This window comes from Gossypium arboreum, chromosome 6, assembly GCF_025698485.1.
Source record: "Gossypium arboreum isolate Shixiya-1 chromosome 6, ASM2569848v2, whole genome shotgun sequence".
Classification (NCBI taxonomy): domain Eukaryota; kingdom Viridiplantae; phylum Streptophyta; class Magnoliopsida; order Malvales; family Malvaceae; genus Gossypium; species Gossypium arboreum.
The window spans coordinates 116,023,891-116,045,275 of NC_069075.1; the positions used below are offsets into that span (position 1 = coordinate 116,023,891).

The 21,385-nt window shown below is 35.8% G+C and overlaps 1 non-coding gene across 1 annotated transcript; it reads left to right on the forward strand.

Moving 5' to 3' along the window:
- Positions 1–20,916: 20,916 nt before the first annotated feature.
- Positions 20,917–21,023, forward strand: LOC128294781 (small nucleolar RNA R71). The gene has a single exon (XR_008285088.1). It is a non-coding gene; the product is annotated as a small nucleolar RNA R71 (small nucleolar RNA).
- The last annotated feature ends 362 nt before the right edge of the window (positions 21,024–21,385 follow it).

Genomic DNA, 21,385 nt, shown 5'->3' on the forward strand with positions numbered 1-21,385 from the left:
GTTTTTTGAGGAATTACCGGGTTTGCCACCTATTCGGGAAGTAGAGTTTGGTATTGAGTTAATGCTTGGGATGACTCCGATATCCATAGCTCCGTACAGAATGGCACATGTAGAATTAAAAGAATGGAAAGCTCAGTTGCAAGAATTGACAGATAAAGGTTTCGCGCGATCGAGTTTCTCTCCTTGGGGTGCACCAGTACTATTTTTTGAAAAAGAAAGATGGAACTATAAGAATGTGCGTTGATTATAGACAGCTTAATAAGGTGACTATAAAGAATAAGTATCCCTTGCCACGGATAGACGATCTGTTTGACCAACTGAAAGGGCCTACAGTATTTTCGAAGATAGATTTGAGATCAGGCTACTATCAGTTGCGAGTTAAAGACTCTGATATGCCAAAGACTGCTTTTCGAACGAGGTATGGACACTATGAGTTTTTAGTTATGCCATTCGGACTCACTAATTCACCTGCTGTTTTTATGGATTTGATGAACTGGATTTTCAGACCGTATCTGGACCGGTTTGTGGTTGTGTTTATGGATAACATTTTGATCTATTCTCGTGATGAAGCTGAACATGTCGAGCATTTGAGGCTTGTGTTATAGACTTTGCGAGATAAGCAGTTGTATGTAAAATTCAGTAAATGTGAGTTTTGGTTAAATGAAGTCAGTTTTCTAGGCCATGTGGTATCAGCATCGGGTATTCGTGTTGATCCGAGAAAAATTTTAGTTATACTTGATTGGAAACCTCCGAAGAATGTTTCTAAAGTCCGAAGCTTTTTGGGACTTGCTGGTTATTATAGACGGTTCGTGAAAGGTTTCTCTATGATTGCAGCCCCGATGACTAAGCCATTACAGAGAAATGTTAAGTTCGAGTGGTCAGAGAAGTGCCAGAAAAGTTTTGATCAGTTGAAAACCTTTTGACCAAAGCTCCAGTACTAGTTTAGCCAGAATCGGGTAAAGAACTTTTTATTTATAGTGATGCATCTTTAAATGGTTTGGGCTGTGTTTTGATGTAGGAAGGCAGAATTATAGCTTATGCCTCGAGACACTTAAAGCCATATAAAAGAAACTATCCGACACACGACTTAGAATTGATAGCTATTGTGTTTACATTAAAGATATGGCGCCACTATTTGTTCAGTGAGAAATGTCATGTTTATTCTGATCAGAAAAGCTTGAAATACTTGATGACTCAGAAAGATCTAAATCTAAGACAATGTTGATGGTCAGAATTGCTAAAAGACTACAAGCTGGTGATTGATTACCACCCGAGGAAGGCTAATGTTGTTGCTGATGCTTTAAGCCGAAAATCACTATTTGCTTTACGTGCAATGAATGCGCATATGGCCATATCTGATGATGGTTCGATAGTAACTGAATTGAAAGCAAGATCATTATTTATTCAACAAATTTGTGATGCCCAAAAGGTTGATAATGAGTTGATCGCAAAACGAGCTCAGTGTGAGACGGTGCGAATGTAGAGTTTAGAGTTGATGCTGATGATTGCTTGAGATTCAGAGACCGAATATGTGTCTCAAGGAATTCAGAGTTGATTCAGATGATTTTGAATGAAGCTCATAGCAGTCGGTTATCTGTTTGTCCAGGTAGTACAAAAATGTATAATGATTTGAAACAACTTTACTGGTGGCATGGTATGAAACAAAGACATTTTTGAATTTGTTGCAAGATGTTTAGTCTGTCAATAAGTAAAAGCTGAACATCAGGTGCCTTCAGGATTACTTCAGCCTATCATGATACCTGAGTCGAAGTGGGACAGAGTCACGATGGATTTTGTATTTGGTTTACCGTTGACACCTAACAAGAAAGATGCAATCTGGGTTGTTGTTGATAGATTGACTAAATAGGATCATTTTATCTCGATACGTATAGACTACTCATTGGATAAACTGGCTGAATTGTATGTTTCTCAGATTGTGATATTACATGGTGTGCCTATATCTATTGTTTCGGATAGAGATTCAAGGTTTGCATTGCGGTTTTGGAATAAACTGCAAGGTGCACTAGGTATGAAATTACATTTCAGTACTGCTTTCCATCCGCAAACAGATGGCCAGTCTGAGTGAATCATTTAGATACTTGAGGATATGTTGAGATGTTGCATTCTTGAGTTCGAAGGTACATGGCAACGACACCTACCTCTGATTGAATTTGCGTATAATAACAGTTTTCAATCAAGTATCAAAATGGCACCTTATGAGGCTTTGTATGGTCGTAAATGTCGTACACCATTGTATTGGACTAAGCTCACTGAAAATAAGATACACGGAGTTGATTTGATTAGAGAAACTGAATAGAAAGTGAAAGTAATCCGTGAAAGTCTTAAAGCAGCATCAGATCGTCAGAAATCATATGCGAACTTGAAACGTAAAGAAATAGAGTTTCAGATCGGAGATAAAGTTTTTTGAAAGTTTCACCGTGGAAAAAGATACTCAGATTTGGTCGTAAAGGCAAATTGAGTCTGAGATTTATTGGGCAGTATGAGATTATATAGCGTATCAGACCAGTTGCTTATAGATTATTGTTGCCACCTGAGTTAGAAAAGATCCACAATGTATTCCATGTTTTGATGCTTTGTAGATATCGGTCTGACCCTTCACATGTGATTAGTCCTCTGAGATTGAGATTAAGCCCGATATGACGTATGAAGAAGAACCGATTTGTATTTTGGCCCACATTATTAAAGAGTTGTGAAATAAGAAGATTTCGTTAGTTAAAGTACTATGGCATAAACACGTAGTTGAGGAAGCAACGTGGGAGCCAGAGGATGCAATGAGAGAACGTTATCCGAACCTATTCACCAGTAAGATTTTCGGGGACAAAAATCCCTAAGGGGGAGAGTTGTAACAGCCCGTTTTAGACCATAATCGGAACGGTGACTTCAGGAGCACGAATCCGAGTCATAAAAATATTTTAAAATTATTTTTTGTGTTTAGTTTGTGTGAATTTCTATCTGTGAAATTTTCGTGATATAATTTTGTCGTTTAGGTGTCTGATTAAATAAAAGGATTTAATCGCGTAAAATGTAAATTAGGTGGTTGTTTCTAAAAGGGGTAAATTGCACTTGGCTTTTTAAATGGAAACCTATATGAGATAAATAAGCCATTAGTAAAATAAGTGGACGATAGAGGACATTAAAACATGATAATATTAAGTTTTAAACTAAGGTTAATATGGTAAAGTAATAAAATAAGTTAATATAACAAAAACATATCATAAAATAAGCCATATTCATGTTATTTTTTATGTTCTTGCACCGAAACTAAAAAAGAAAAGAAAAGAAAAGAAAAAGAGAAACCTAGGGTTCGGCTTCAAACTAAATCAAGATCAAGAACCAAAGAAATCAGATTTGGATCGTGGGAAAACAAAAGTTGTCGACTAGTCGATCCGTACCAGTTTTTCGATGTCCGAGGTAAGTTTATAAGAAAATAGACGTATTTAATTTTAATTAAATGAAAAGTATATATGCTGAATTGAAATATATGAATTTATAAATGTAATAGCCGAATGTTGTTAAGCTTGGCAACTAAGTTATGACTTCGTTTCAATCGAGCTACGATGTCCGAAAGCCCCGTATGAACCATAGGAATAGTTAGGATACATATGTCATGAAATATGATTCCAATGTTTTTGTGGGAGTAAGACCATGGCATCGATATGTGATTTCGATAGTGTTTACGAGTAAGACCCTATTTGGGATAGTGGCATCGATATGTGATTACATGTAAGACCACTCTGGGACGTTGGCATTGTATGATTTGTATGATTATCCGAGTGTCCTATCCAACTCCAAATGGTTCATCGGGCAAAGGTAAATTGAGTTCAAATGTGCTAATTGAGCTATATGCAAGGTATGAACTAATATGTTACTTACTTAAGGTAAGTTAAGTAAATACCTTGACTATTTATTATAAATCTTGTATAGTGCAAATAAAGAAGATAATGTGTATGCTATATATATTTGGCTTATTGAATGAATAGTTAGTATGTCATGAATAACCTTTATATATGTGTATATATGTTGAGGTATTTTCGGTTATATAATTAATATATGTATATGAAATATTATTTCAATATTTGAGACTATATATTTGAGTGAATATGTACTAAGTTGAAATATGACTAATTGCCTTTAGAAGTTGATTACTAACGTAATAAGTGACTATATGAGTATTCGGACAAATAAGGATTATGTGCGCATAATGTCATATTGTGATTCTTGAACTTATTTTAATGATATAAGCATGCTTGATTATTTGGAGACATTATGGACCCGAAAGTTGAATGATAATGATTAATTAGTTTATGAAAGTATTCGATCAAGGTAAAAGAAATGGTATATGAAGTGTATCATTGTATATTATATGTGGGTTTAATGTTAAGCATTGGTCATGATAATATAACTCGGTTTAATAAAATAGGTTGAATATATTATTGAACTGTTTATTTGCTTATGGCTTACTTGGCTGAGATAGCTTACCTTGTGTACCCTGTTACTCTGTTTTATAGATTTTAGATTCAAGTTACAAGCTCGAGGATCGTTAGCAAAGTCCATCACACTATCTGCTGTTTCAGTATTTAAACAGTCAAACTCAGACTATGGCATGTATAGGCTGGATTTCATTTTGGAATATTAGATTTTTGGTTGTGTATAATCTAGCCATGCGAAAATGGCTTAAGTAATATGTTTGAGTTTATTTTGACTAGAATATGGTCAAGTTCATTTTCAATTATTATGCTATGTGTCATAAGTTGGTATAAATTATGGCATGCACTTGAGTATTGAATTTGATTATAAATCTTGGATGTGGCATAAATGTGGCTAGCTTAGATGTGTATTATACTAAGATAAAGTATGCATGTGAATTTTGTTTATTATACTTATTTTGATCTAATGTGTTTTAGTAATAATGATTATGAGATTGTTTTGATAATTCGGTGATGAAAGTTTTGGATAGGTGTGTGGATTAAACAATGTAATTCGGCTTTGCATGGTATTAAATAAGGAAAATGTTCTATGATTGTTTTGTCATTTACTTGGTATGAATTCAATTATTAAAGTGTGGTTTGGGAACCTAGGGTAAATGCACACTAGTATTTAAACATTAAGGCATATTCGGTTATGTTATGTTGAATTAAAATTGTATGTGTAATTGTTTGCTAAAATACGAAATTAGTTTTCAGTTAGTTATAATATGAGCTTATGATGAAGCTATTAATTGTGTCCAAAAGTAGTATAGATAAAAATGTTGTAACGTACTTGACCTTCATGTAACATGTTACATCTCTTATATATTAGTTATTTATTAAACCACAAGTATGAATTACTATTAAACTCTATTCAAAAATACTAGATGTCTTTATTTATCCATGCGCATATATGTGTTCGAATGAATTCACTAAATTTTACTAATGTACAAAATATGGCTTTCATATAGATTAATAGTATGGTGCTGCGTGTAGGAATAAAAAGGTTAATAATGAAAGTTATTTTCCATTAATGTATGAGCTATGCAAGCGTATGACTTATTTAAGGATAGGTCTAATATTCAACAATAAAGAAATTGTTGAATTATATGTTCGACATATGTATAAGTTATGCTGATGTAATTTGATGTATATTTTACTTATATTATGTGATGAATGATAAAATTTTTAGGTTCTGATATATGAAATGATTATACCCATTGATGTGATATTAATGTCGAACTGTAATTTGTAAGGCATAATTGTTTGAATTGTAACATGATCAGTAATACCTCATAACCTTAATCCGGTGACGGATACGGGCAAGGGGTGTTACAGTGTCCATCTTTCAAAACTCCTTCCAATGGTGGTCAGCCATGAATTGAGGGAATGTGGCTGATTTTGCTTGATTCTTGGTCCATTTGAGTTCCACAACAACTCAGGACTAAGACTCGGTCACCAGCAAATCTTCGGGCAAATCTCTGATTTCTTCAACTCTTCAAGGACCTTGTGTAATTAAACTAAAAGATGGTTTATGAACCTCCATATTCAGCCGAATTTTGGTTTGACTTGGCCCTCCATTTGGAAGATTTTGTAATCAAATTAAAGCTCTCAGACCTATCGAAAACTAAATCAATAAGTTAAGGACCAAAGAATTAAATTTTACCAACTTAATTAAATTGATTAAAACCCAAATTATTAATGAAATATTTGAAAATGAAGTATTAAATATAATTTTATATTTTATTATTTAATTTAATCATGCATGGCCCACTTTATGTCATAAAAATATAATATGCTCAATTTAATATAAAATAAGCCATTTTATGCATGAAAACTATATAATAAAGCATAAAATCACATTTTAATAATTTATATGTTTTGTTTTCATATTTTCACATATTTCATTAATTTATTAAACAAATACTTGGTTTTAACAACAAATTTAAGTAAAAATGTGATAATTTATGGAGGAAAAATCTTATATATTTTTTAGTTTACACACCCCTAAACTTAAATCATTGCTCGTCCCGAGTAATGTTCATGCATAGCACAAGGTCTCGCTAAAGCAAAATTGCTAAAAGTGTAAGCAACATCAATCATTGCCCCATAATCATGTATTAATAAATTCATGCTCATCGATCTTCTTCATTAACAAGTAATTCATATGCAACCATTTTGAAAATTTTATACTAAGTTTCAAGGTATGCCAACATGAATCATTGTAATGCCCTAAATTTGAGCCTAGAAGTATTGGGCCTTGAGTGTGGGTCCGTAAGGAGGTTGTATATAAGCATTTAATTGTGCAAGGAAATGACACAATTAAATGTCTGCTTTGGTGGTTTATGGCCCGAGAAGTGTTGGAGAAATCTTGGGTTCAAACACGGTCAGTAGTAAAAATTTTGGTTTTAAGTGAATAAAACCCTGGGTGCTTGGATGATGGCCTTTTAAATTATTGTGGTAAATAAATGACACAAGGAAGCAAGTGGTCTAGTGGTTGTAGCGTTATTAAGGTTGCAAGGGAGCTTTGGTTCAAGTCTTGGCTCTTGCAATTTATTTTGGTTTTTCTTTTAAAGGAATCTGGACGTTAGCACATATGCCTTATAATTAATTGAGGATAAAATATGAAACAGAAAGAGCCTGTGGTGGAGTGGCAAGGTGGCGTGTTGTGTAACTGTAATGTCTAAGGTTCAAGTCTTGGGATGTGCAATGGGGTATTTATTTTGCTATTTGAGCTGTGTAGGAGGTGGAGTTGGACTGGAACTCTGTGGTTGAAGTGGTCATAAAAAAATAAGGAATTTTCCTAACGGTTGAAAGTAATCCTACATCGAGAAGCTAACATGGGAATTGGTGAGAGAAAAAGTGATTAAGACTCAATGCAGGATGTGCCAAGGTTAGTGATCGTGGACTTCCGGGCGTTCTCATAAACAGGTGTGTATTTCGCACTACTCTAGCTGTAGAACGGCAAATGCTGAAATGCTGGTCACACGAAGATGGCAGCCACACCAGCGTGCGAGCGCACGTGTAGGAGCTTTGACGTGATGGTTGAGGTCATCATGAGTGCTCTCGTAGGCTTAGGTTACTTTGGGCCATGTGGGCCCAATGGGCCTGTGGGCCCAAGTGGATAAATTGTATGATTGTGTAGTAAATATTGGATTAGACTATGTGAATCTCATATCTGTAGGCTAGTATCACTGAAATACCCCAGTAGGATAGAATTACTGAAATGCCACTGTAGGGTAGAATTACTAAAATACCCTTGGTTTACAAAATTACCAAAATACCCTCGATTAGCAAAATTATCAAAATACCCCTAGTTTGTAAAATTACCAAAATACCCTGATTTGTGAAATTACAAAAATAACCTTAACCTGTAAAATTACCGAAATACCTTCGACTTGTAAAATTATTCAAATACCCTTGATTTGGAAAATTATAGAAATACCCTTGATTTACAAAATTACAAAAATACCCTTGATTTTCAAAAATTACAGAAATACCATTGGTTTGCAAAATTACCAAAATACCCTTGGTTTGTAGATTTACCAAAACACCCTTATAGGGTGAAATGACTAAAATAACTCTAACAGGTAAAAAGACCATTCTGCCCCTCTAGGGTAAATGACTCACTGATAATACAATTTGATTGATTTGACTATGTTTTGACTGAGAATGTATGACTGTGATTGGACTGTTGTGACTGTGATTTGTATGATTTTGTATGCCGTGTGTATATTTGCTGCATTCATATAATATTATGTTGCACATGGGTGGGGATTATGAAACGGAGTAAGAAATTGAGGATCGCATGGTTGTTTGACGATCGTGGATCCATCGATTAAGGATCGCATGGTTGCTTGACTATCGTGGATCCATCGGTGGCTTTTAAGCCCAATATATGATTATTGACAACTCTGTGTCGATCATATTTACCTGAGGCTGTGTGCCGACTATATTACCGTCGCTGATGGTTATTTGCCTAACATGATACAACTACCAATGGCTTAAAGCCAATTTTCTAATTATGGCTTTGCGCCAACCTATATATGGCTCTATGCCAACCTGATTATGGATGTGTGCCAAACGTATTTGCCTAAGGCTATGTGCCAATATATGATTATTGACGACTCTGTGTCGATCACATTTACCTAGGGCTATGTGCCAATTATGTTACTCTAGTTGATGGCTATGTGCCTAACATAATGCAGTTATCGATGGCTTTGTGCCATTATGCCATTCCGCTTACGGCTTCCAGCCGTCCTATTATCTGGCAGCATTGCTGCGATGTTTACAGCTATGTGTTGTTCTGTTTAAGGCCTTGGGCTGTTCTGTTGACTTAGTGCCACAACCGGTGCTAACTTTGTAAGTGTAGGGATAGCGCGAGTGATTTATTCCTCGCAGGTAGTGTAGGGTTGGACGGAGGCAAGTACAGGGTTGGATGGATGGGTTAGCATACATTTTTGCATTATGCATATGGTTTGATTCTGACAAGGGCTGAGACCCAAGTGATTCTGTAACGGGCTTAGGACCACTACAATTGTACTGATGCTGAGTTGGCCTTAGACCCACCTGATTCTATAAAATGGCACAATCCCAGTTTGATTCTGTTTCTGTCTGTTTACTAACTATTTTAGTTTAGGAGGGGATTACACACTGAGTTTTCATAAACTCATCCCGTTTATTAACTATGTAGGTAATCCCGAGCATTAGGAGGATTGGTGCTGCGAGGGACTCTGAGGTGGCCACACTATTACAATTGTTTCCGATTATCTTTTAAGTTATCTATTTACAAGTACTTATATTTGATCTGGGTTGTAACAAGGCCTCTTTTAATTTCTGGTTCTAATTTTGGAATTTTATATACTGTTTTATAACTACTGGAGTAGAACATGGTTTTCTTTTCCAAAACAATAACTGTTTTTCAAAATATCACGTTTCTGTAAAACTTTAAACTAAGCTTCCACAGCAAATGAAGTTTTAAAGGTAATAATGTTTTACAAGAGAATGGCTTTTAATAAACTAAAGGAAACTGAGGTTTTCACAAGTTTCAAAATAGCCAGAGGTTTTAAATAGTAAGAAGGGTTTTCAATGAGAACATGGTTTTCGAAAAACCCTTCAATGTGACACGCCAGATTTTCGACCATAGCGTCTAGGCCGGGTTTGGGATGTTACAATCATAGTATGTATATACGTTACAACCATAGATAATATTCTTTCATTCAACATAAATTCCCATCAATCAAACAAAACAATTATAAAGCTTATTTATAATCTTCATATGTTGAACTTAGGACTTCCTCTCCCCTAATGTAGGTGACATAATCATCAAATCAATAGGTCTTTTATAAGGTTGTAATGGGGCTTGGTCAAAGGTAGGGATTTTAAGAGATGAGATATTTTGGTTTCAAGATCTTAACCTTTAACTTTGTCTTGGTTTTCTCATAATACAACCTTTTTCTTTACGTGAACCTTTGGAACACCCCCAAACCTATTTTGAACTTAAGCTCATAATTTTTTTCCTTTTTGAAGATTGAACAAACTTTTCTTCGCCTTCTTCTTTTTTATATAAGCATGAGCACATACATCTTTATGAAAATTTCCTAAAATGTTGATTACCAAGACAACTTAAGTTAAGATAGGTGTACAAAATTAGGATAACTTACAAAAGATGGTAATGTGGCTTGTAATGTAGGTTCATTGGAATAAATAGGCCTTTAAGCTCAAAATTATAGTTTTAAGGGTCTAATATCATAAGTTGGGCCTGAAAAGGCTCAAACAATCTAAAGAAAATGGTGCCTATATCATTTTAGATTTTTATGTCTCCTAGGATTTCGCCTCAAGAAATTTACTAAGTCAATTCTAAAGATTTAAACCTTCATGCATGTCTAATCTCAAAAGAAACTAAGTTTTCATGGCAAACATTACCAAAGACTAATATCATACAGTCATTTCATTCTTCATGATAACATACAGTCATTTAGATAAAATCATCATTCATGCTTGCATACAAGAAATCTTATTAACGAAGAATTTCTCTAAACATTCATTTATTAAAACATACTCATGAAAGAAATAATTGAAACATATTTGAAAATTTGAGCAGCAATTATTTGCCTTACCCCTTTTCAAAAGAAGCAATGTTCTCATTGCAAGAAAAAAGTAATGAAGGAAAATTGAACACCAGGTAGGGTTAAAAAGAAAAAGAGGTGAGTCATTAAGACTGCTTAAATACCAAGTCTTTCCTCATTATCCAATCCTAGACATGTTCATTCCCATTACCACATCACTTAATCTTTTTCTTTCTAAAGGAAGGATTTATTCATGCTTGCTATGTTTTATTTTGCAGAAATTAAATCCTAGTTACTAAAGAAACAAATTCCTAAAGACATAAAATAAATAAATAAAAAGACAAGAATCCCCCATTTTATTCTTTTGACTCATTCCCCTTGTCTTCTTTAGCTCCTTCTCCACTTGTATAATTAGTATCGTCCATCCATCAGGAACAAAAGTGTTAGAGATATTCTTAAAAGTATTTTGAATTGAATCATCTCTATTTTTTGCATATTTCCAGTAAGTTTGTTGTTGATTATGCATGAACCTGCACATATCCAACAACATTGACAACTCTGATTTCTTTGAAGTACTTGTAGAAGTTGGCAAGGGAGTTGTATATTCAGGTTCAACATTTAGCTTGACTGGTTCTTCTTCTGGCTCAACCCTTGGTTCAAGGTCTTCAACTAGTTTCTTCTCAGATTCTTCTTCTTCAGTGTTTGAAATTGATTCAATTTCAGTTTTGTTTGTTGACTCCTTAGTACCTGGCTCATTTGGTTCTTCTTGCTCACCTTGATTCAACTCATGCACCTTCTCTATTAACCTTTTTAGATTATGGCTTGTAATGCATCCTTGGACATATTGCCCCTTCAAATTCGCTTGTGTTTTAACACGAGCCCTTAAGCAAAGTGAAGTGATTAATGATGGGAAATAAGCACTTCCTGTCTTCTTTTTAGCACAGTTATAAATCTCCTTAAGAATAATTTTCCCAACATTAATAGACTTTTCTATCAAGACTGCATATAACAAGAGCATTCGTTCCATCGAGGTGGTGGAATTGTGTGAGATAGGCATAAAACTGTAGCGAACAAAATAAAACCATACCTTTGCTACTAGTTTTAGGTATTCCCTTCGGCAAGAATGGCTCTCATACTACTTTCTTATAATCCATTGGGATCCCAGATTTGTTACAACATCAAACACTTGTTGAAGAAAATCCCAATTGATGCTGTTCATCAAAGGGTAGTACTCATCTTCTTCAACATCAGGTAAGTTAAACAAATCATTGATAGACTTAGAGGTAAGAGGTGCCTTTTTCTTCCAAACGGTGACCTCAGTGGCATCTTGTGTGGTTAAAATTACATAGAACTTTCAAACTAGTTCATCATTGGGAAGTGAATGAGCATCACAAAATTGTTCTCACTGGAGACCATTGATTGTCTTTCTAATTGGCAGAGGGACAACCATGAAGTCATTACTCTTCAAGTTAAAACCTTTTTCCAGCATCATAGGTTGATGTTTGAAAATTGAATCAAATCTCTCTTTCACTTCTTCATCGATCACAATCGGGTTTTTAGGAGTAGTCTTTGACGATCTAGTTCTTTTACGAGACATAGTCTTTTCCTAAAAATTAGGCAAAGTTTTGCTTATAGGGGAAGAAGAGAAATCGACAAGTGGGTAGGACTTTCTTGGCAAACATTGCGACAACGAAAAGGTTGCGGCAGCGAAGGTAACGTGAGGTAGCAATGGTGGTATGCGACGGAGATAATGGCTACGTGCGACAGTGTTGTTGATGCCCCAGCGATTTCTTTGCAGTGGCAATATGAGATTTTGGCAAAGGGGAAAAGAACTAGGTTTCTTTTGGGATTTGAGGTTGACGGCACAAGAGAAAAGTTTAGGGATTTTTTTGGGATTTAAGCAAATTGCTTTGAGGGAAATGAAAAATAGTAGAATGAAGAGTGGTTTATATAGGGAAAATTTAGGGCAACATGTAGCAAAAACCTAGCTACATTAGGGTTACTTGGGCGACAAGCAATGGAAGTGGCAGCAATAGGTCTGGGATTTTTTCTCTTTTTATTGTCTTTGGCCTCAAATTTAGACTGTATCTTACTAAAGAAACTGATTAGTTCTTGGGCCAAATTTGACCCCCTTTATTAACATAAAAATTTAAAATTTAAACAAAACAAATGAAACTAAAAGAAATTTTAAATCTTAATTAGAAAATTTCTTCTCAATAAATTTCATTAAATTAATTCACAGGAAAGGTTGGAGGGGTCACAGCGGTCCCGCTTAAGTTCCAATCTCCTTAGATAGAATTAATTAAATGTACTAAATTAAGAAAAGAAGTCCTAATTATTTATTTATTTACAAATCAAGTTTGTGAAAAATCAAGGGTCTGTTAATTTGAACGAGGATTCAACTCGCTTAACTTCACTATCCCAATAATGTTTGAGACGTTGACCATTAACTTTAAATGTACCTCTGTGGTTGTCGTATAATTCAACAGCTCCATAAGGATAAATAGATAAATGGTATAAGGTCCTTTTGATCGGGATTTCAGCTTCTCAGGAAATAACTTCAGCCTTGAATTGAACAATAAAACCTTCTGACCTTCTTTAAACTCGCGAGGTTGTATATGACTATCATGCCATCTTTTTTATCTTTCTTTACACATTATGTCATTCTCATAGGAAAACAACCTCAACTCTTCCAACTCATTCAATTGTAACATCCTTCTCTCACCGGCTTGCTTAAGATCAAAGTTCAATTTATTCAAAGCCCAGTGAGCTCTATTCTCCAACTCTAATAGAAAATGACATGCCTTTCCAAAAACCAACCGATAAGGAGTCATTCCTAACGGTGTCTTAAATGGTGTTCGATAGGCCCATAATGCACCGTCGATCCTTCAACACCAATCCTTTATGCTAAGGCATACTACCTTTTCAAGGATACCTTTGATCTCACGGTTCACTCTTTCAACTTGCCCATTAGACTGAGGGTGATAAACAGTAGCAAACTTGTGTTTCACATCATATTTGTCAAGCAACCACTTAAGACATTTGTTCACAAAGTGAGAACCTTCATCACTAGTAATAGCTCTTGGTGTCCCAAATCGTGTAAGCACATGCTTATGTAGGAATCACATGACTACCTTAGCATCATTTGTAGGGTATGCTTCAGCTTCAACCCACTTGGACACATAATCCACAGCAACTAAGATGTACTTGTTCCCATATGAAGAAAGAAATGGTCTGAAGAAGTCAATGCCTCATATATCGAATAATTCAATCTCCAAAATGTTTGTTAAAGGCATCTCATTCCTCCGTGATATGTTTCCGCTCCTTTAGCATTTATCACAGTTCTTCACATAAGCATAAGCATTTTTAAATAGTATAGGCCAAAAAAAACCTGCTTGCGAAATCTTTGCTGCGTTACATGCACCACCAAAGTGTCCCCCACTTGGAGATGAATGGCAATGTGACATCCCAAAATTGACCATAGTCAGGATGTGGTTTCGGGACCACAAAACCGAGACACAAGAATAATTAATTATTATTTTTATTGTGCATGAACGTACATATGTGAAAATTTCGTGCCTTAATTTCGTCATTTGTAAGTGAAATTTATTAGAAAGGACTTATGTGAGGAAATTGAGAAATGTGCTAGGCTAATGTTAAAGTGGCCTATTGATACATATTAGAAAATGCTTGGACTTGCATGTCAAATTGCCAAATTTTCCTTATGGTGGCCGGCCAAGTTAGATTGATGATGGGCAATATATTTGTTTGCCTTAGATATTATAATAAGAAATTGGATTATGGGAGACAAACTAAAAAAAAAAAAAAGGAATTAAAAAGAAAGGGGAATAAAATAAGAAAAAAAAAAAGGGAGTGTTCATCCTTTACCTTGCCATTGCCGTGAGTGAGGGAGAGAAAAGGGGAGGAAAAGAGAGTTCTCTCTTTGTTGAACTTGGCGGTTAGAAGGAAGGAAGGAGGGGAGAATTTCGGTCACTTGAAGCCTTAAGGAGGTTAGTACATTGTGTTAACTTGTGAGATGCTTACTTGTTTTAAGTGAATGATCATGGTTCTTGCTATGGAACATTCGGCTATGGAAATGGAACATTCGGCTATGGAAAAAGGGGGGGAACTCTTTGATTGCTTAAGATAGTTTAGTTAGTATGTGATTTTTGGGTATTGTGAGTGGAGATGTAAGTGTGTGGGTGCGCTTGGCCATAGGGGTTTGCTAGGAAATTTTGTTGGTTGAATGATGAGTGGCCGAATGAACTATGAAATGTTATGAGAAGAATGTGGGAAGCTAAGGTGCGAACCTTAGTCTCGGTGATAGGAATGATTCGGTTGGTGTTTTGATGTCGTGGTGATGAGGCATGAAGTGTTCGGCCATGATGCTAAAATGTGGTGCTTGTGTTAAATTTAGAAATTATTTTGTTAGGGTTAGTATAGGTATGGATGACCGAATATGAGAGCATGATTAGATGAAGAGTTGGTTAATTGATATGTGGTAAATGTTAAGTGTTAAATGAAATGGAAATGATAGATTGATGTTACGAATAGATGTGAAAATATATGCTAGATTAGGAAAAATTTGATTAAATGCTCATGAGATGAAATTAGGTGTTTAAAAGATGTTATATTTGACATTGTATAAATATACATAAGTATGCCGCTCGTGATGTTACCTTTAATTATGTGTATAATCGACTAAATGGGTAATTAGTGAGGATGGTTGCTGAATATACAAGCATACATATGCATGTGTAGTTGAATTATAAATATTTAGCAAGACGGTTAAACTAGTTAATTTATTGATTAAGCTCAAGAAGCTAAAGGTGGAGAATCAAGCAAAGGCAAAGGAAAGAACATCGAGTAGCCGAGTTGGAACCATTTTACCCAATACAAAGTAAGTCATTAAGCACGTATTTGATATTGCTTAAATGATTGTAAAATTTATACAATTGTGTTTAATGGGATGATATATATATATGAATGGAAATGTATGTGTATGGAGTGATGACATTTGTTGAATGTAAAAGAAATAGTGAAATGTGTAGAAAGTTTGCTTTCGGCACTAAGTGTCGGGCAATACGTGTATCGGTGACGAGATCAGCACTAAGTGTGCGTGCTGGAAATATATGACACTAAGTGTGCGTGCTGGAAATATATGGCACTAAGTGTGCAAGCTGGAAAAATACTAAGACTGGGTGTGCGAGCTCGGAGGGTATGGCAATGTAAAAGGGCTTAAATTACATGGCACTAAGTGTGCGAAATCGAGTAGTAAGCACTGTGTGTGCGTACTTTAAATATATGGAGGGTGTGTCTCCATTGAATTGATTATGGACAGCGGATCGGGTAAGTACCTCGAGCTCATGATGAATAGAGAATACGTTCATGCTTGGGGTTGAATTTGGTAAGCCTTAAATCTATGTGATGATTGAAATTGTATGGTTGTGCTGGAAAATGAGTTAATGTGTAAAAATGCTTCGATTATCTTGTAGTGTAGAATATGAAATGTGGATGTATGAATTGATACGAGATTGGACCGAAAGGTCCGAGGTATTATGGTATAGATTCGATATGGACGAGTACCTAGCCTCATTTGTTGTACATGTAGTAGTAACTTTATCAGTGGATTGATGAATGCTTATGACTTACTGAGTTGTAAACTCACTCGGTGTTTTTTTTCTTGTCACCCATTTTAGGTCTCTCGAACTCGTATTGTTTGCGTGATCGGGACCGTCGTTGAAGTCATCACACCGGCTGAAATCTTGTGGTATTGTTTTTGTTGTTGAAGAACATTTGGCATGTATAGGCTATTATATTTTGTCGAATTGTGGGTTGTAAACTTTAAGCCATGTGAAAATGGCCTATGTGGTCGTCGAGTGGGATGCTAGAACCTATAGCCACGAGTCTTAGAAACTCAAATTTTGATAAGGTGACCATAATTTGTGTCATGTATGATGGATGATTAAGGCCAAGGAAAAATTCATGAAATTGGCATAGTCTACTGCAGTAACTGTTGCGGACAGCAGCAGTGAGATGAGATTGAAAACTCACTAAAAATAGTAGAAGTGGAATTAAATAGTGAGTAAATTATGGAACTGAACCTTGATGAATCTATTTTTATATGGATGAAACGAAACGACCATATGAGCAGTATACTGAGAAATATTAAAGTTCTTGTGAGACAGGGCCAGAACGGTTTCTGGGTCCCCTATCGCGACTTTGAAAATTTACCATAAATTATCCAGAAAGAATTAGGAGTCATGCCTTATATGTACAGATTCCATTTTGAGTCTATTTTCATTAGAAACAAACGGAACCAGTATTAAAGCCCTGTACAGAGAGATATTCAAGTTTTAACGCTCGAAGGTCAGAGCAGTCAATCCCTGTAACATGGGTGACTTTAACTAATAAACTGTACCAATTGGCCCAACCAAAAACTCTAAAAATAAATCCATGGATGTATATATGAGTCTAAATTCAGGGAAAATTTACGAAACCAGTTTCCGAGTTTTGAAACTCGAGATATGATTTTTAAGGCGACGGTGACGCAGTTTTCCAGCCTGACTAGTAATGTCAAATTGGTTGGTATCTTGAGAGGAATTGGCCGTTAACCCCTCGTGTCCGACACCGGCGTCGGTCACGAGTTAGGGGTGTTACAGGCAATGATGTAAGATCTCAGCAATCTCACTTTCAGCTACACACTTTCAGATTATATTATCTGTACACTGTTTAAACAAAAATAGGTCCTCCCAGAAATAATACCGACTATCATGAAGGAATTTCTTCCTTTGTTGGTATGTCAATTCTCGAGGAATTATTCCACATGCAAGATAATTAGAAAAATTAATAAACCAAGGTGTTTCATGAATTTAAATCACCTCAAATAAGTGCTCATCTGGGAAATTCTCGTTGATAGGCACATGTGATCGAGTTACCTCATCTTGCTCCAACCTTGACAGGTGATCAGCTACTTAGTTTTCAACATCTTTTCTGTCTTGGATCTCAAGGTAAAATTCTTGGAGTAAAAGTATCCAACAAATTAGCTTCAGTTTCGTATCTTTCTTCCTAAGCAAATATTTAATGGCCGCATGGTCAGTAAATACTGTAACTTTGGTACCTATAAGATATGAGAGGAATTTTTCAAAAGAAAAAACTATAGCAAATAGTTTCTTTTCAGTACCGTATAATTGAATTGGGCTCTTGTCAAGGTTCTACTTGCATAGTAAATAGGGTGGAACACTTTATTCCTTCTTTGACCCATCACAGCTCCAATAGCATAATCACTTGCATCACACATCAACTCAAAGGGTGTGCTCCAATCGAGTGTAATGATTATTGGGGCTGAGAATAACTCTTTTTTCAGCTCTTCAAAAGCTTCTAAACATGCTTTGTTGAAATTGAACACTGTATCTTTCTGTAACAACGAACACAGTGGTTTAGAAATTTTTGAAAAATCTTTGATAAACCTTTGGTAAAAATTGGCATGGCCTAAGAAACTTTTAATTCCTTTCATATTCATTGGAGCCGGTAATCATTCAATTACGTCCACCTTTTCTTTGTCGACTTCAATTCCTTTCTTTGAAATTCTATGTCCTAAGACAATCCCTTCCTTAACCATAAAATGGCATTTCTCCTAGTTAAGGACTAGATTCGTCTCTTTGCATCTCTTCAGTACCTTAGCTAAATTACTCAAACAAATATCATAAGTATTACCAAAAACAGAAAAATCATCCATGAAAACCTCAACAAAATTTTCAACTATATCAGTGAATATTGCAATCATGCATCGTTGGAATGTTGCAGGTGCATTGCATAAACCAAAAGGCATTCGCCTAAAAGCAAACGTATTGTATGGACAAGTAAAGGTTGTTTTATGTTGGTCTTCCAGAGCGACAACTATTTGGTTATATCCCGAATAACCATCTAAAAAATAATAGAATTCATTACCTGCCAGTCGATCTAACATCTGATCCATAAAAGGCAACAGAAAATGGTCCTTCTAAGTGGCTTTATTCAACTTTCTGTAGTAAACACAAATTCTGCAACCGGTAACAGTTCTTGTTGGGATCAATCGTTACACTCATTCTCAATAATTGTAATTCCCCCTTTCTTTGGCACACATTGTACCGGAATTACTCTTGAGCTATCTAAAATAGGATAGATGATTCCTGCATCTAGCCATTTGATCACTTCCTTTCTCACAACTTCCTTCATAATAGGATTAAGCCTCATTTGCTCATCAATTTGAGCTTTTTCACCTTCCTCTAGAATAATTTTGTGCATGCAAAATGAAGGGCTTATAGCTTGAATATCATTTATAGTCCAACCAATTACTTTCTTAAATTTCTTTAGAACAGAAATTAATTCCTCCTCTTGATATTTTGTTAGTTCAATTAAAATAATCACAGGCAAAGTAGAACAATTACCTAAATAAACGTATTCCAAATGGGAATGAAGTACCTTTAGTTCGAGTGTAGGTGGTTCTTCAACAGTTTGGGTTGAACAAATTCTCTGACCTCCAACTTCAACAGTTCAAATTGTGTGGATTGAATAAAATTCCTAGGGTTGGCTTCCATCATAGCCATGTTTTCTTCACCTTCTTCATCCTCCAAAGGGTCAAACCCTAAGGCTTTCTCCAATGGATCTTCTTCAAGATGGCTTTCCATAGAAATCAAGGTTTCTATTTCTTCCATAACTGAGCACTCTTCTATCGGATTGGGAAATTTCATCACATTAAGATTGTTAAAAGTCACCTGATCATCTTGAACTCGCATGGTGAGTTTGCCTTTCTGTACATCAATTAACGTTCTTCCCGTGGCTAGGAAAGGTCTCCCAAGGATAATTGGCACTTCCTTATCTACTTCAAAATCTAGAATAATGAAATCAGGAGGAAAAATAAATTTATCGACTCTTACCAAAACATCCTCGATATTTCCTTCGGGGTATGCTAAAGATCAATCCGCTAGCTAGAGCTTCACAGTTGTAGGTCCTACTTCTCCTATCCCTAGCATCTTAAAAATAGACTTAGGCATCAAGTTGATACTTGCTCCTAAGTCACACAAAGGTTTACCACAATAAGATTCACCAATGTTACAGGGTATCGTAAAGCTTCCTAGATCCTTCAATTTCTGTGGCAGCTTATTCTGCAGGAACGCACTGTACTCCTTTGTCAGAGCAACAGTCTCATACTCACTTAGTCATTTCTTCTTAGATAGTACATCCTTCATAAACTTCACATAATTCGGTATTTGTTCTAAAGCCTCCACCAATGGAATATTGATGTGTAATTGCTTCAGAACATCCAAAAACTTCTTGAATTGCACATCCTATTGCTGCTTCTGTTGCTGCAATTTTTGTGGATATGGAGGTGATGGAACTTTCGGTTGAACCGAACAACTTTTCTAAGTAGGTAAATGTACATCCAAAGAAGATGTTAAAGTATCTGAATTCACTAAGCTAGGATTTACCTTGTCAGTCTTTGCAGATTCTGACTTTTTTTTGTGTAGGGACTTCAACAGCTGGTTGACTTTCCCCCTTTTCAACGGGCTCATCCTCAACATCAATCAATTGGGGTTCCAGATTATTACCACTTCGCAATGTCACTACCTTGATATGTTCTTCACCTAAATTTCTTAGATTTTCCGTATCACTTGGGAAAGTTCCTTTTGGTCTATTACAAAGCTCCGTAGCTAACTGACCCATTTGGTTTTCCAAATTTTTTAGTGTTGCTGCTTGACTCTGGATCAAAGCATCATTCTTCTCCATGTATGCTTTCAACAAGTTCTCCAAACTATTTGATGATTCAGCTTGAGATGGTTTTGGAGCTTGCTGATTAAACCCCTGAGATTGGTTGGATCTATCCTGCATAAAGTTGTTGTTTGGTCCATTTCCTTGGTTGCTCCAAGAAAAGTTGGGGTGATTACGCCATGAAGGATTATAGAAGTTGGAATGGGATCCTTGTCCACTCCTATTTTGATGTTGGTTCCCCACATAGTATACCGACTCGGGATTCAAAAGGGCAATTCTCAAAAGAATGACCTTTCCCACAATACACACAAGAAGCTGCTACAAAATTATTAGCACTATTAGCGGTAAACTGCTTTAACATAGAGGAAATAAATGATACCTGAGCTGATAACGAAGTGAGAGCATCAACTTCATGAACTCCAACTACACGTCTTCCTCAAGCTGTTCGATTTGTTGCCTATTGATAGTTGTTGCTCGCAATCCTCTCGATGATCTCACAAGCCTCATTATAAGACTTAGACAAAATTGCACCACTCGCAAAAGCATCTACAATCAATCTTGTATATGCATTGAGACCATCATAGAATGTCTCTAACTGGATACAATGAGGAATCCTATGATGAGGACACTTACGAAGTAACTCCTTGAATCACTCCTAAGCTTCATACAAAGACTCGTCATCCAATTGTTGGAAAGTTGTCATCTTGTTCCTCAACCTAGCTTTTTTGCCAGGCGGGAAATACTTAACCAAAAATCTCTCTGCTAATTCTTGCCATGTAAATATAGAACTTGGTGGCAATGAATTGAGCCATGCTTGTGCTCGATCTCACAACGAGTACGGAAACAACTTCAACCTCAGTGCGTCTTCGTTCACACCACCTATCTTGAATGAGTCACTCACCTCAATAAACAATCAAAGGTGGAGATGTTGATCTTCCGTGGGCATACCATTAAATTGGCCCACCATTTGTAGCATTTGAAACATCACTGGTTTCAATTCGAATTGGGTTGCCTCAATATCTGGCCTTCTAATTCCTGGATTTAACTCATTGATAAACGGCACAGCATATTGTCTAATGG